The 14,238-nt window shown below is 42.0% G+C and overlaps 1 long non-coding RNA gene across 1 annotated transcript in view; it reads left to right on the top strand.

The window, feature by feature from the left end:
- Nucleotides 1-14,238, top strand: part of LOC143277554 (uncharacterized) — a 617,781-nt gene that overhangs the window by 55,070 nt on the left and 548,473 nt on the right. Inside the window, exon 2 of the long non-coding RNA XR_013053759.1 lies at nucleotides 2,251-2,378. This is a non-coding gene — a long non-coding RNA (uncharacterized LOC143277554). The remainder of the gene's footprint in view (nucleotides 1-2,250; nucleotides 2,379-14,238) is intronic.

The raw sequence follows: 14,238 nt of genomic DNA on the forward strand, positions 1-14,238 counted from the left end.
GAGACAGACAGAGAGATCCCAGCCTCGCTGTCTTCGTTTTCCATGGAGAAGTGGAAGAAGCGAAAGTGAAACAGTCTTGGTTTAAATATCACCCCTTAAAACTGAGTTTCATTTTCACTTTCTCACGGATGCGTCACTGCGTTCGGATAAATCCATACACGCTAGGCAGATGCCTGACACAGCAGCATTACCCAACGCGCTTAGCCAGGCCTCGAGTGCATGCATTATGTTTGTGTACATATCAAAGTGGTTTTCTTCCCAGGAATTTTGCCAAAGGACAACATTTTTGTTGCCATGGGTTCCATTTCAGTTCGCCAAGTGCGCCCTGCATGCGACACCCCGGTTTATAGTCTCACCCGAATGGCGGCTATACGCTCAGTTAGATTTTCTTGTCAAACTTGGGAGAAAGGGTGAGAATGGGAACCAGACCCTGACGGGTAATGTTTTGGCAGATAAACGTCTTAACTGCCTCAGAATCATGAATGAATGATTTTAAAACTCATGCCCGTACCCCTCAACCCCCTCCAAGCACGAATGAGCTCTTAACGTCAATAAGTGAAGCAAAGCTTGTTTTTGTGTTGTTCCTTCCCCTTCTTTAGGGGAAAAGAGGAGTATAGGGCCTGGATTTCTTCTTTTTCTTCTTCTTCTTCTTCTTCTCTCTCTCTCTCTCTCTCTGTGCTTCGTACATAATCAGGTTATGTGCTTGCTATCATTTATGCCTTTTATTCTAGTTTTTTGTTGTTGTTGTTTTGGGGGAGGAGGGTTCTTTTGTATGTATGTGTGTGGGGGGGGGAGGGGGGGGCCGGGGGGGGGGGGGGGTTCCCCCTTCCTTTGGATTTTCTTTCTTCTATCGATATATAAGATTTAAATTCTACAATATAGAAGAATACTTCTTCTCTCTCGCAACGTGTCAAAATTTTGAGCCCCCCCCAAAAAAAAAACCCACCAAAACAACAACAACAACAACACACACACAAAAACACACACACACACACAAAAAAAAAAAAAACACCAAACAAAAAAAACAAAAAAAAAAACAGGAGGTTCAGTTTGTTTCCCACCACGGGGAATATAATGCTACTTGAAGGGATTGTATCATTTTCATGTCCGTCTGCAGTTGGACACGATCTAGATGCTCTTCTTGCATCAGAAAACGAAAACTTTATTTTGTCACTCGCTAGAGATTTTGCGGACGCAAAACAGTATCAAAAGGAAAAGATTGACGTTACGATAATATCAGTGTGACATAAACATGATGCAGAATCAGGTACAAGATAACTCCAGATAGATAATCGAAATAAGGTTCAGCTGGACAGTTGGGTGGTCGCATGTCCATATTGTTTGATGTCATTTTGATTATTATATTAAATATACATGAGTCGTCTGGGAGATATATTATTGTAGTGTGTGAGTGTTTTCATGTATTTAGGTAGCTTGTTATTTTGCGTTCTTTTTCGCTTTCTTTTCTTGGCTTGCATAAGCTGAATTATTCACCTTGGCAGTACAGTGCCAACAAAAATTTATCACTGTCATTATACAACACACACATCTCTCTCTCTCTCTCTCTGTGTGTGTGTGTGTCTGTCTGTCTACTGTGTCTTTCTCTGTCTGTCTGTCTGTCTGTCTCTCTCGCTCTCTATCTCTCGCTCGCTCTCTCTCTCTCTCTCTCTTCTCTCTTCTCTGTTTTCACATCTCTCTGTCTTCTCTCACTCTGTCTGTCTTTCTGTCTCTTGTCACCCCCACCCCCTCTTTTTTTTTCTTTTTTTCTTTTTCTTTGTTTTGTCTCCACATCCACTTCTCTGTGTGTGTGTGTGTGTGTGTGTGTGTGTGTGTGTGTGTGTGTGTGTGTGTGTGTGTGTGTGTGTGTGTGTGTGTGTGTGTGTGTGTGTGTCCTTTGCTTAACCCAACCTCTCCTTAATCCTGACGCATTCGTTTTGACATTACTATACATCTTTTTTGAAGGGATTTTCTGTCTTTATATATTAAATTTTTGTTTCTTATTTTCCCTCCTTTTATTCTGTTTTTTTTTCCTTCTTACTGTGCTCATCCCCTCTCGTGGGCGAGGGCAGCTATAAAGAAAAAAGCCTCAAAAGGTTACGTTCAACCCTCGTCAACTAAGATTCCTGTCTTTGTTTGTCTTTATCTGTATTTGTCTGTCTGTCCGTCTCTCTTTACCTCTCTCATTTTTTATTCATTTTGTCTTATTTCAGGAATACCAGGAATCAAGAATGTTCCAATGATGTGTTTCAGAACAGCTGTGTCAAGAGATCGCCACTGTCCGTTCCAACAAGACCGTCTGCTGTGAGGTGCCACAGACTGATTCGTCATGGAAAACAACAGCAACAACAAACCACGACAATTTGACCACAGGCTTTGCGGTAAGATCAGTTAGCTGGTGATGACGATGATGGTGATGATTGTTGTTAGGCTAAGGTGGTCAGTAGCCAAAGATGATGATAATAATGATGATGGGGATAGTGATAAGTCTGTGATTATGGTGGTTTTTATGCACTGATGATGATGGTGATGATAAAGATCACGATGATGATGCGATGATAACATAATATTGATACTCATACACTAACATTACTACTAATATATATGTATATATAGCACTCCGTCCATAACACTACAGACAAGGCAACTGCAGTCCTGACCATCTGGGCTAGAATTTGGTGAACATGGAGTCTTACCCAGGTTACATTCCCACTCTCTCGGCCAAGAGGGTACTTGGACAGACGGCGTCGGGATGGTTCCCAAAGGCCATAACATACAATATTCAACACACATTGGATCGGTGTTACACACTTACACACCTAATGTGCGAACAATACGGATATAAATACACACATACACACACACACACAGACACACACACACACACGCAGGTACACAAATATATTCGCACATGCATGCATACATGTATGACAGTCAGCCAGTCGTGTCCAACTATGGCCAGCAGAGCAGCAAAGGATGCGGTTAACTGCTGTGTCTGGGCTATGATTTGATAAAAGTGGAGAGCGTCTTTCCCAAGCTACATCCCCACACTCTCGGTCAAGAGGACTTTATTACTGGGTGGTCCCCAAAGGCCAACTGGCCCCACAAAGGCTACTTGTACACATACACACATTTACACACATAGTTAAGAATACCACACATATCCATGAGTAAGTAAGTACTGTTTGGATGGACATGCCACAAACAAATCTCGGTGGCGCCTGGTCGGTAAAAGGTAGAGATTTTTCCGATCTCCCAGGTCAACATAACGTGCAGACCTGCCAGTGCCTGAACCCACTTCGTGTGTATACGCACGCAAAAGATCAAATACGCACGTTAAAGATCCTGTGATCCGTGTCAGCATTCGATGAGTCATGGAAACAAGAACATACTCAGCATGCACACTCCCGAAAACGGAGTATGGCTGCCTACATGGAGTGCTAAACAGACAAACCGGTCATACACGTAAAATGTTACATGTTTGTCCGAGTGTGTATGTGTGCGTCCCTGAAATCTGATTGAATGACACAGGAAACGATTAATGAGCGTCCCACAATGACAGCCGTCATTCGGCTCTACCCAGGTAGGCAGCCTGTTGTGCAAATGACCCCGAGTTTGTAAAGCGCTTAGAGCTTGGTCTCCGACCGATAATAGGCGCTATACAAGTATCCACATCAATCAATCAATCAGTCAAGCAATCAATCAATCAATCAATCAAACCTATTGCTGAGAGAAGAGATAAGTTCAGTATCCACATCAATCAATCAATCAGTCAATCAATCAATCAATCAATCAAACCTATTGCTGAGAGAAGAGATAAGTTCTGATTTAAAACACGCGAGAGAGTCAGAATGCCGGGGGTTGTCACAGAGTCTGTTCCACGTCTTTTGGGTTTGAGAAGAAAAAAAAAATCTCCGTAAGTCAGTTCTGACGTGAGGTATTCTGAGAAGTCCAGCACCAGAAGAGCTGAGCTGGTGATACGAACGTGGTGATTGCTTTTGTCGCTGTTGTATTGTCTGCTCTGGAGGTACACTTCAGAAATTATTCCTAGGCACCGCCTTCCACCGCTTTTCCTTCAAGGTACGGCGTGTCTGCGAAGATTTTTCCAACCAGCTGCAAGTCGCATGGATCAGATGCGTAGATCTATAGCCATCCACCCAGCACGCGCCGGTGTGATGCCCTAGAATGCCCCCCCCCCAGCCCCCTCCCCGAAACTAACTCCACGGGAGCATTATGTGGAGAGCCTGGGATAACTCCAGTGGGGAGTCAGCCCGGGAAGATTCCAGTCGTTGCCCTGGGAATTAATGCAGGCCTCTTAGAATTAAAATTTCATCAAAATGATCATAAGACGTGAAAAAAAAGAAAAAAAGAAAAGAGGCTGGAGATCATTTTGGGCAAAATAAAGATATTACTGGTGAAAAGAGGGGTTGGGGTGTGGGGGCGAGGAGGGGGAGAGCAACCCCCCACCCCCACCCCACCCCCCCAAAAAAAGTGGATGGAGTTAATTTTGGGAAGCCTCTAACACACTCCACTCCTGGCCCCCAAAGCAGTCCATGGGTCAGTGTGGACTGGTACCCTCTCCACTGCAAGTCATTCAGGGGGGCAACAACGCGAGTGGAGTGATGGCCTAGAGGTAACGCGTCCGCCTAGGAAGCGAGAGAATTTGAGCGCGCTGGTTCGAATCACGGCATAGCCGCCGATAATTTCTCCCCCTCCACTAGACTTTGAGTGGTGGTCTGGATGCTAGTCTTCCGGTTGAGACGATAAACCGAGGCTCCGTATGCAGCATGCACTTAAAGCACGTAAAAGAACCCACGGCAACAAAAGGATTGTTCCTGGCAAAATTCTGTAGTAAAATCCACTCCGATAGGAAAAACAAATAAAAGTGCACGCAGGACAAAAAATACAAAAAAAATGGGTGGCGCTCTCAGTGTAGCGATGTTCTCTCCCTGGGGAGAGCAGCCCGAATTTCACACAGAGAAATCTGTTGTGATAAAAAAAAAAAAAAGTAAAAAAAACAAGAAATACAAATACAAATACAACACCAGACTACGTCCACACGAACACGAATGGAGTGCATTTGGCGCCAATCCAAAGTATCTCCACACGGGGCAGTACAACCGGATCCCAAATAACCTCCCGTGGTGTGGTTGTTGTGACACTGGATGGGTTCATTCTAGTTCTGCCCCCAAAACGATACCCTCAAGAATTGTCTTTATTTCAAAAGAAACAACACGAGGGTTGTTGTTTTGTTGTTGTTGTTGTTGTGTTGTTGTTGTTGTAAAATAAAGATGTTCCTATGGAAATTGAGGGTTGGAGTTAATATGAGGTACAGGGGCTTGAGTAGAAAAAGAAAAAAACCCAAAAAGCCTACCCTGCAGTAACTCCAAAGGGAGTATTTCTGGGCTGTCTCCAGCGGAATCAGAAGGACGCTTGGAGTCCTTTATAGGCGCTACAGGTGTGCTGGGAGTGTTTATTTTATTTTATTTTATTTTATTTTATTTTATGTGTGTGTGTTGTTGTTTTTCTGCAAGTCTTTTTTTCCTCCAAAACCGGCCTTTTTCGAGAGAGCTGCAACGCTGCTCTTCGGAGGACTGGTGGAACGATGACCTAGTAGTGGGATGCGGGGTTGTGGGAGGGGCGGGGGGATGGGGAAAGAAGAGGAAGGGGAGGTAATGGTCATTCCAAATGGCTCTGTGGTGGTGCGCGGCAGGGCATGACCTAGGACGTGAGCGTCCACGCGTTCCAGTCCCATGTAGGGACCAGGATTTTGGCTCTCCATCCCCCCCCCCCCCCAACCCTCCCCTCAGCCCACACTTTCCACTGTACCTTAAGTGGTGGTCTGGGTGCTAGACTTTCGATGCAATATGCACTTAGTGCATATAAAAGAGCTGGCGGCAACAAAAAGGATGTCCCTGGTAAAATATTCTGCAGTAAAAAAACAACAACAAAAAAAACAACAACAAAAAACACTAAAAAAAAAAAACAACCAACCACATCATTTTTGTTGTTGTAAAAACACATACACTCGCAAACAAAAAAAAAATCTGTTTGTTGTAAGTACATCTGTTTAACTACCTAAATGGATTTTTCTACGTGGTTTTGCTGGGGACAACCGTTTTGTTGCCGTTGGTTCTTTTACGTGTGTTAAGTGTATGCAGCAAAAAGGAGCTCGGTTTATATCGCCTTATCCGAAAGATTAGCCCCCAGACCACTACTCTATGTCTAGTGGAAGTGGAGAGGGAACGTGATGGTGTGTGGGGGGGGGGGGGGGGGGGGAGGTCGTGGGGGGTGGGGGGGGGTAAAAGCCCGGTCCAGTCTGTCAGACTCAAACCCATGGACACACGGTTTCCTCGACGCACGCATTGCCACTTAGTCATCGCTCCGCCATCAGAATTGGACGTCAAGAGATCTTTAAGTTTTGAGGAAGTGTCTGGGTTTGTTCCAGTGTACCTTTTATTTACCTGTGTGCTAGCTGAATCTGTAGCGTAAGCAGCACTGACTTGAAGTTGTGTACCTTGTGAATGGAGAGAGTTACCACTCTTTACTATTTGTTGATCTTTAAGTTAACTCACTCAGTACGGCCAGTCCTCTCTTCTCCTCTACACATACCCCTCGGATGTCCTGTGGGTGTCTGAATGACCCAACCTCTAGCTTCCGTCGTCAGAATTGTGGTATTCTTTGTCAACATTCACCTCTTCAGTATAAGAGCCTTCTGCTTGCAATATTTTGGTGATGGTAATTGGGGTGAAACGCTGTTAATGTCGTCTCTTTCACCGTTCGTATGGAAAGAGTTAAACCCGTTCTTCACAAAATAGTCAAGACTTCAAAAAAAAATTTTGTAAGCCGGCGACATGCAGGAGAACGAAAGAAGACCTCTCCATCCTCTTTATTTCTCTGTACACTTTCTGAATCACCGTGTGCCGGTTAACAGTACAAAACTCCGCCGGCGGTCTCCGACCACGGAACAAGGCTCCTCGCCGCTGCGCGCGACCCGACGACGATGGGCTGCACTTGCCGTCCGTCGCGACCTTGATGGATGATGATCCCCACCCCCTCTTCCCCCTCCCCCCCCTCCCGCCCTTCACCTACACCTTGCTTTCCCATTGGCTCTCATTTACATACAACACAGTCACGTGATAACGGACTTCCCGTCAGCGATAAGGATGGCTCGTTTTGTTGTTATTGTTTTTTTGTCTGTTGTTTTGGGTTTGTTGGTTTTTTGTTGGTTTTTTTTGTTGTTGTTGGTTTTTTTGTGGGGGGTACAGGGGCGTGGGGGTGGCGGAAGGAGGAAGGTAGGGGTTTGTGGGGGAGCAACAGAGGTGGGGGGGCGGGGGGAAGGGTGGTGGTGGTGGTAAAAATTAAGCGCGATCCCGGCGTTTCCTTTTTCGGAGATTTTACTGGCATTGCCCGTGTGACGTGGACGATCATGATGGCGGCGCGACTGGCTTTGTTTGGGGGCTGTGCCGCTGGGCCTTGATGAGCTGGTTGTATTGTTGTTGTTGTCTGGTTGCGTGTCAAATTCTAGTGTGCAGTTTTGTTCAGTTGAGTTACTCAAGGAGGCGTCAATGCGTTCGGACAAATCCATACACGCTGCACCACATCTGCTGAGCAGATGCCTGACCAGCAGCGTAACCCAAAGTGCTTAGTCAGGCCTTGGAGGAGAAAAAAAAATGATAGTATAATGTTATGCATCGTGGTTCTATGGGATATGGCTTGTCTTGTGTTCATCGTTGTCGGCAGACAGACAAATTCCAAGAGAGAGAGAAGAGAGGAGAGAGAGAGAGGGAGACAGTGCGATCAGAGAAGCTGGACTGGTAAAGAGTCGTGCAGATGATTGGTTGTCTTATTTGTGAAATGCGTGCTCTTTTGCTCTTATGTTTGCGTTGTTATTGTTGTGTTTTTATAGTTGTTGTTGTGTGTTTGTTTGAGGTTGGGAAGGGTTTGTTTGTTTTTGTTTTTTTTGTTTGTTTTTTTTAGTTGTGTGTTTGATTGTCTAGGGTTGGGGTGGGGTGGGGTGGGGTTGGTAGTTGGGGTGTTTTAAAAAATCATTTTTACGTGAAGCTTTATCGAAATCGCCGATTTCTGGATGATGCGTTTAACTGAGATTTTTTGGTCATTTGGTTCCTGCTACCGACCATCTTGCAACACCCCATTTTGTTTTGATTTTTTATTATGATTGACTGATCGGACACGTTCTCCCACTCCGAACAGTGCAGATTGAAGGTCCGTTACCATCAGCCTCTCTGATCAAGGACGACAATTAAAATAAGATTGAAAAAAAAAAGAGAGAAAATTTAAGGCACTCATTGTCCGAATCCGTGAAAACGCATGCTCAACTTCGAAAACTATTAGGAATAAGTTTCCTGAACCAGTGGCGGAAGTTCGTATGTGTTTCTGTAACCAGGAAAAGTATTCAAATACGCATGGTTAGTGAGATTTTAGTCTGACAGATTCTGGACTGGAAATCAAGAACATTTGTTGCTTCAGATGGTCGTTGGTGGATGTTGTGCTGTAAGTGATGAATCCTTCGCACAACTCATTCCCTGAAAAGAATTTAGCAGCCTCCTCTGCCTCCCTTCAACAATGCGTTACCACCAACTATCGATGCAATCTGCGTGCTGATAAAGGATATGCATAATAGGGAGTCATGGACTACGCTGCTTACCGACAAACGACCACCTGGGCAAATGTAAATAGTGTGAAACCTTCACACTGTGTGTAAAACGCATTAACCTTTCTATACCGCCAGTCATATTTTAAAATCAAATCTTTAGATGAGTGAGATCTGGTTTGAAATAAATCCCATAATTATTCTGATTGATGTACCATCATTTGGCATCAACGTAACTTTCATGCTGAGCAGAAGTTCATATTTCAACTAAAAAGATAAAATGACTGCTCTTACTCAGTGTGTTAATATGGCAGATAAACGTGCCAAATTACGTAAATAAGAAATGAAAAAGTAACAGGAACAGACGACGGAAACATTTTGGCTCTTTTTTTTTTTTTTTTCCTTTCCAGAAGTGCATTGTCATTAAGTATAGAGTGTATGGAAGGGACTTACATTATCCCATTTTTAAGCCACATGTCGTGATGGCAGTCTACGAAATTCTAGAGAAAATGGATTTGTTAAAGCTGACCACACACACACACACACACACACACACACACACACACACACACAGAGTTATCACATACATTGTTTACGCAAGTGAGCCAAAAGTCCAGTGAAGCTGTAAAGTATTACAGGCAGTGAAAGTTAATGTTCTCGGGGCTTTGCGTATTTGTGACTGCATGCAGACATACATATTTGGAACACGTGGGTGAAAACCACGAAAAATGATTGAGAGTAGTCACCAAAGTGTAACTGTTATATAATCATGGGCAGAGACTGGCTACTGAGACATGTGCGAATTGGTCTTTTTAACGTTATTTGGATTGACCATTTGTTTGTTGTTTTTTTGTATTTGTATTTCTTTTTATCACAACATATTTCTCTGTGTGAAATTCGGGCTGCTCTCCCCAGGGAGAGCGCGTCGCTATACTACAGCGCCACCAATTCTTAAAAATATTTTTCCTGCGTGCAGTTTTATTTGTTTTTCGTAGCGAAGTGGATTTTTCTACAGAATTTTGCCAGGAACAACCCTTTTGTTGCCGTGGGTTCTTTTACGTGCGCTAAGTGCATGCTGCATACGGGACCTCGGTTTATCGTCTCATCCGAATAATTAGCGTCCAGACCATCACTCAAGGTCTCGTGGAGGGGGAGAAAATATCGGCGACTGAGCCATGTTTCGAACCAGCGCGCTCATTCTCTCTCGCTTCCTAGGCGGACGCGTTACCGCTAGGCCACCACTCCACTATTTAAACATTAGTTTGGTTTCTCTGAGTGGGTTCAAAAACTGAGGGGTATTTAGCTTCTTCTTCTTCCTCCTCGTTGCAGGCTACGACTCTCACGTTCATTCGTACATATGAGTGGGCTTTTACGTGTACGACCGTGTAGGCAGACACACTCCGTTTTCGGGAGTGGGTGGGGGTATTAATCCTAGAATGGTGCCTTTGCGATCGGCAAAGCTGTTAGCAACAGGACTTGGTTTGATTTGATACAATTGCTGGCAAGAATGGAACCGGAATAGCACTGGTTGTTGACGTATTTTCGGTGCACAGAGCATTTGAGACTATTCTTTAATATAATAATTATAACTATAATCATAATTATAAATATAATTATAATGATAATAATGATAATGATGATGTTAATGATAGCAATTTCAAAATAATAATAATCATTATTATCATTGCTATCATTTAATAATAATAATACTAATGATAACAACAACAACAACAACAAAACAACAACAATAATAATAATAATAATAATAATAATTGTTATTGTTATAATGATAACAATTTCAAAATAATAATAATCATTATTATCATTGCTATCATTTAATAATCATAATAGTAATAATAACGATAATGATAATAATAACAACAATAATAATATTATTATTATATCATTTTCTTCTTATTATTATTATTATCATTATTATCATTATCATCATCATTATCATTATCATAATAACGCTAACACATGGTCCGCACGCATGTGCGTGCACGGGCGAAACAGAACAGATGAATCTTAACGGACGTAAAATTCGCACAGAGAAGGTGCAAAAAATAACATAAAAAAAAACTTATTTATCAACTGTATCTAAATTTTACATGAATTGGTGTGGGTCAACTGGTCAGTGTCTACGCTCTCTCTCTCTCTCTCTCTCTCTCTCTCTCTCTCACTCTCTCTTTTTCTCGCTCTCTCCCTCGCCCCCCCTCTCTCTCTCTCGGTTTTGATGTTCAGGCATAGATAATTATTTCCCGATTTATATGTACTTTAGTATGTGTTTGTATTGATATGATGTGTGTCGATGTTACATGCGTAAATATGTATTGTATGATTTATATTTACTTTGTTTTCTGTGTACTGTCCAAACCTTGGAGACGAACGACTGAAAAAAAAGGGCATATTACCCCCCTGTCACATGTACTGTAAGCCAATGACAAAGTGCCAAAGTGTCGCAAATCTCTTATTAGTTTATTTTGTTTCAATTCTGTTTTTCCTTTCTGTTCCATTTTATCTGTTTTGCAACATTTCGTTCTGATTAGTACCGGCTATGTCACTGGAGCTTTTACAGATAATGACGGTAAACATTTCAGTGTTCAGTGTTTCTCTCTCTCTCTCGTTCTCTCCCACCAACTCTCTCTCCCTCTCTCTCTCAGTGTCTCTCGCTCTCTATCACTCACTCCCTCTCTCTCTCCCTCTCTCGAGCCTTTGTGAAATGCATCAAATACTGGTTAAAGCTAATTCAGCTCCCTATGAACAGACTATGTAGACAGGCATATGACATGTTACTCCAGCAAGTTGAGTTAGGTAACCATAACTGGGTGGGCAATGTGAAGCAAGTTCTTACAGTAAATGGGTTTGGTATTGTATGGCTTAGTCAGGGAGTTGGGAATGAAAGAGGATTTATTTCGGAATTTAAAGATCGTTTAGTATCTTGTTATAGACAAAACTGGCACTCCAAGATGGAAGATAGTATAAAGTATTCTTGGTTCCATTCCTTCAAAAGTGTATTACAACCAGAGAAATTTTTGATAATAGTTACTAATAAACGGCACAGGGATATGCTAGCAAGATTTAGAAATAGAACATTAGGCTTAAAAGCAAATAGAAGATGGTTTGATTCGGAAGGTATTGGGGATAATTTGTGCATGGAGGAAGGTGGCAGAATGGTTAAGACGCTCAGCTGCCAATACAGAGAGTCCGTGAGGGTGTGGGTTCGAATCCCGCTCTCGCCCTTTCTCCTAAGTTTGACTGGAAAATCAAACTGAGCGTCTAGTCTTTCGGATGAGACGATAAACCGAGGTCCCGTGTGCAGCACGCACTTGGCGCACTGAAAAAGAACCCATGGCAACGAGAGTGTTGTCCTCTGGCGAAATTACGTAAAATGAAATCCACTTTCATAGGTACACAAATATGTAAGCATGCACTCAAGGCCTGACTAAGCGCGTTGGGTTATGCTGCTGGTCAGGCATCTGCTCAACAGATGTGGTGTAGCGTGTATGGATTTGTCCGAACGCAGTGACGCCTCCTTGAGAAAGTGAAAGTGAAAGTGAAATGTGCATGGTGTGTATGGATGGTGTGAGAGAAGATGAAGACCATTTCCTGTTTCATTGCAAAGCTTAGAATCAACTTTTACATGTGGCCGCCGAGAGAAGGCAAACCGTGCAGAGCTTGTTATCCTCTGATAATGGTGAAGTTCTAATTTCGCTCGCCAGGTATGTTGCAGAGGCTATTAACATCCGGAAAAAGAAAATTGGTTAGTTAGAATATGTAGTAGTTATATCTATGAATAATATATTGCATTTGTATGCACTTGATGGTCAAGTTGAATATGAACAGTTTATGATATTTGTTGTTGTGGTTGTCATTAGGCTAAATAGTAGAGGTTGATGATAGAGATGATAGAGTGTGGTTGAAGATGATGTATGTGTGCTTGTATTGGGCACATGCATCTATAAACAATTTATACACCTTGTTCTAGAAAAGCTTATTGACAAGAATTGTTTTATTTACTGTTCATAGTTGGTTTTTGTTTTGTTTTTGTTTTTTTTGTTCAATACATGACGCTGCAATTGAGAATTATGTCCCCTTGACATAAGGGCTGTAGATAGGCCAATGTCAATAAATAATGTCTGAAGCGTCTGAAGCGTCTCTCTCTCTCTCTCTCTCTCTCTCTGAAACACACACACACACTATCTCTCTTGCTATCTCTACCTCTCTCTCTCTCTCTCTCTCTCTCCCTCTCTCTCTCTCTCTCACTCTCTCTCTCTCTCTCTCTCTCTCTCTCTCTTACTTGGACAAAAAGTTGTAGAAACGTGGTTAATAGATAAACTTACGGGTTAATTGGTAAATAAATAAACACATTAATACCAAAGATATCTCCAAACTATAATTCAGTATCACTGTGTGTGTTCTGTCCAGAATTTATATTTCTTTCCTTTTAATTGTGAACATGAAAAACGAGGTCATGTCTTCTCACCAAACACAATCTACCTTCCAGCAAGTCAGTGAGAAGCGATTTTTTTTTTTTTTTAAGTTTCGGATTTCGGAACGAACCTTAACGAAATAAAACTATAAATGACACGAAAATACGGCTTAATTCGGGAGACTTACAACCTATGATTGGTATGATTGTGAAGATTTTTTTCATACTATGTTTAAGCCAAATATGGTATTGGCGGACAAAGTATTTCCAGAGAAAATGGCAATGTTAAAGTTTGCCACTTGTGCGCGCGCGCGCGCTCGCACACACACACACACACACACACACACACACACACACACACACACACACACACACACACACACACACACACACACACACATAACCGAACACCAGGTTAAAACACAGACTCACTTTGTTTACACAAGTGAGTCAAAAAGGGATAAATAGAGAATGAAACAAATAAACAGATAAACAAACAAATAAGCAAGCAAATGAATAAACAAACGGATAAACACCGAAGGAAAGACAAAACAAACAAACAAACAAACCAAAAATACCCGACAACAACAATAAACAACAAAAACAACAACAACAAAAAACAAACAAGCAAACAATAACAACAACAACAACAAAAACCACGTTAAAAGACTCATGGAAAAACAAAATCTTTTTCTTTTTCATTTTCATTTTCGGTTGTTATTTTCCCCCCGTGCCACGAAAATTCTATTTTCTCAATACAGTTCAGTTCACAACAACACGAGAATCTTTCGCCGTACACACCGAATGGTATTTTCTTCTTATGATATATATATATATTCATATTGTTTCTTCTTCTGCGTTCGTGAGCTGCAACTCTCCACAATCACAATCACTTGTATATGTATACGTGTGGGCTTTTACGTGTATGACCGTTTTTACCGCGCCATGAAGGCAGCCATGCTCCGTTTTCGGGGGTATATTATTTGAATTAGCTATTTATCATTTAATGAATATCTCGCCTCGTTTATTTCAAAACTTCGGTCGAACCAAAGAAAAATTGAAATTAGTTTTAAAGAAATGGCTCGGTTATCTTACAATAATAATGATAATAATGATGATGATGATAGCAACAACAACAACAATAATAATAATAATAATAATGATGATGATGATGATAATAAAAATATATAATGAT

Source organism: Babylonia areolata, chromosome 34, assembly GCF_041734735.1.
Source record: "Babylonia areolata isolate BAREFJ2019XMU chromosome 34, ASM4173473v1, whole genome shotgun sequence".
In the NCBI taxonomy this organism is placed as follows: Eukaryota; Metazoa; Mollusca; class Gastropoda; order Neogastropoda; family Buccinidae; genus Babylonia; species Babylonia areolata.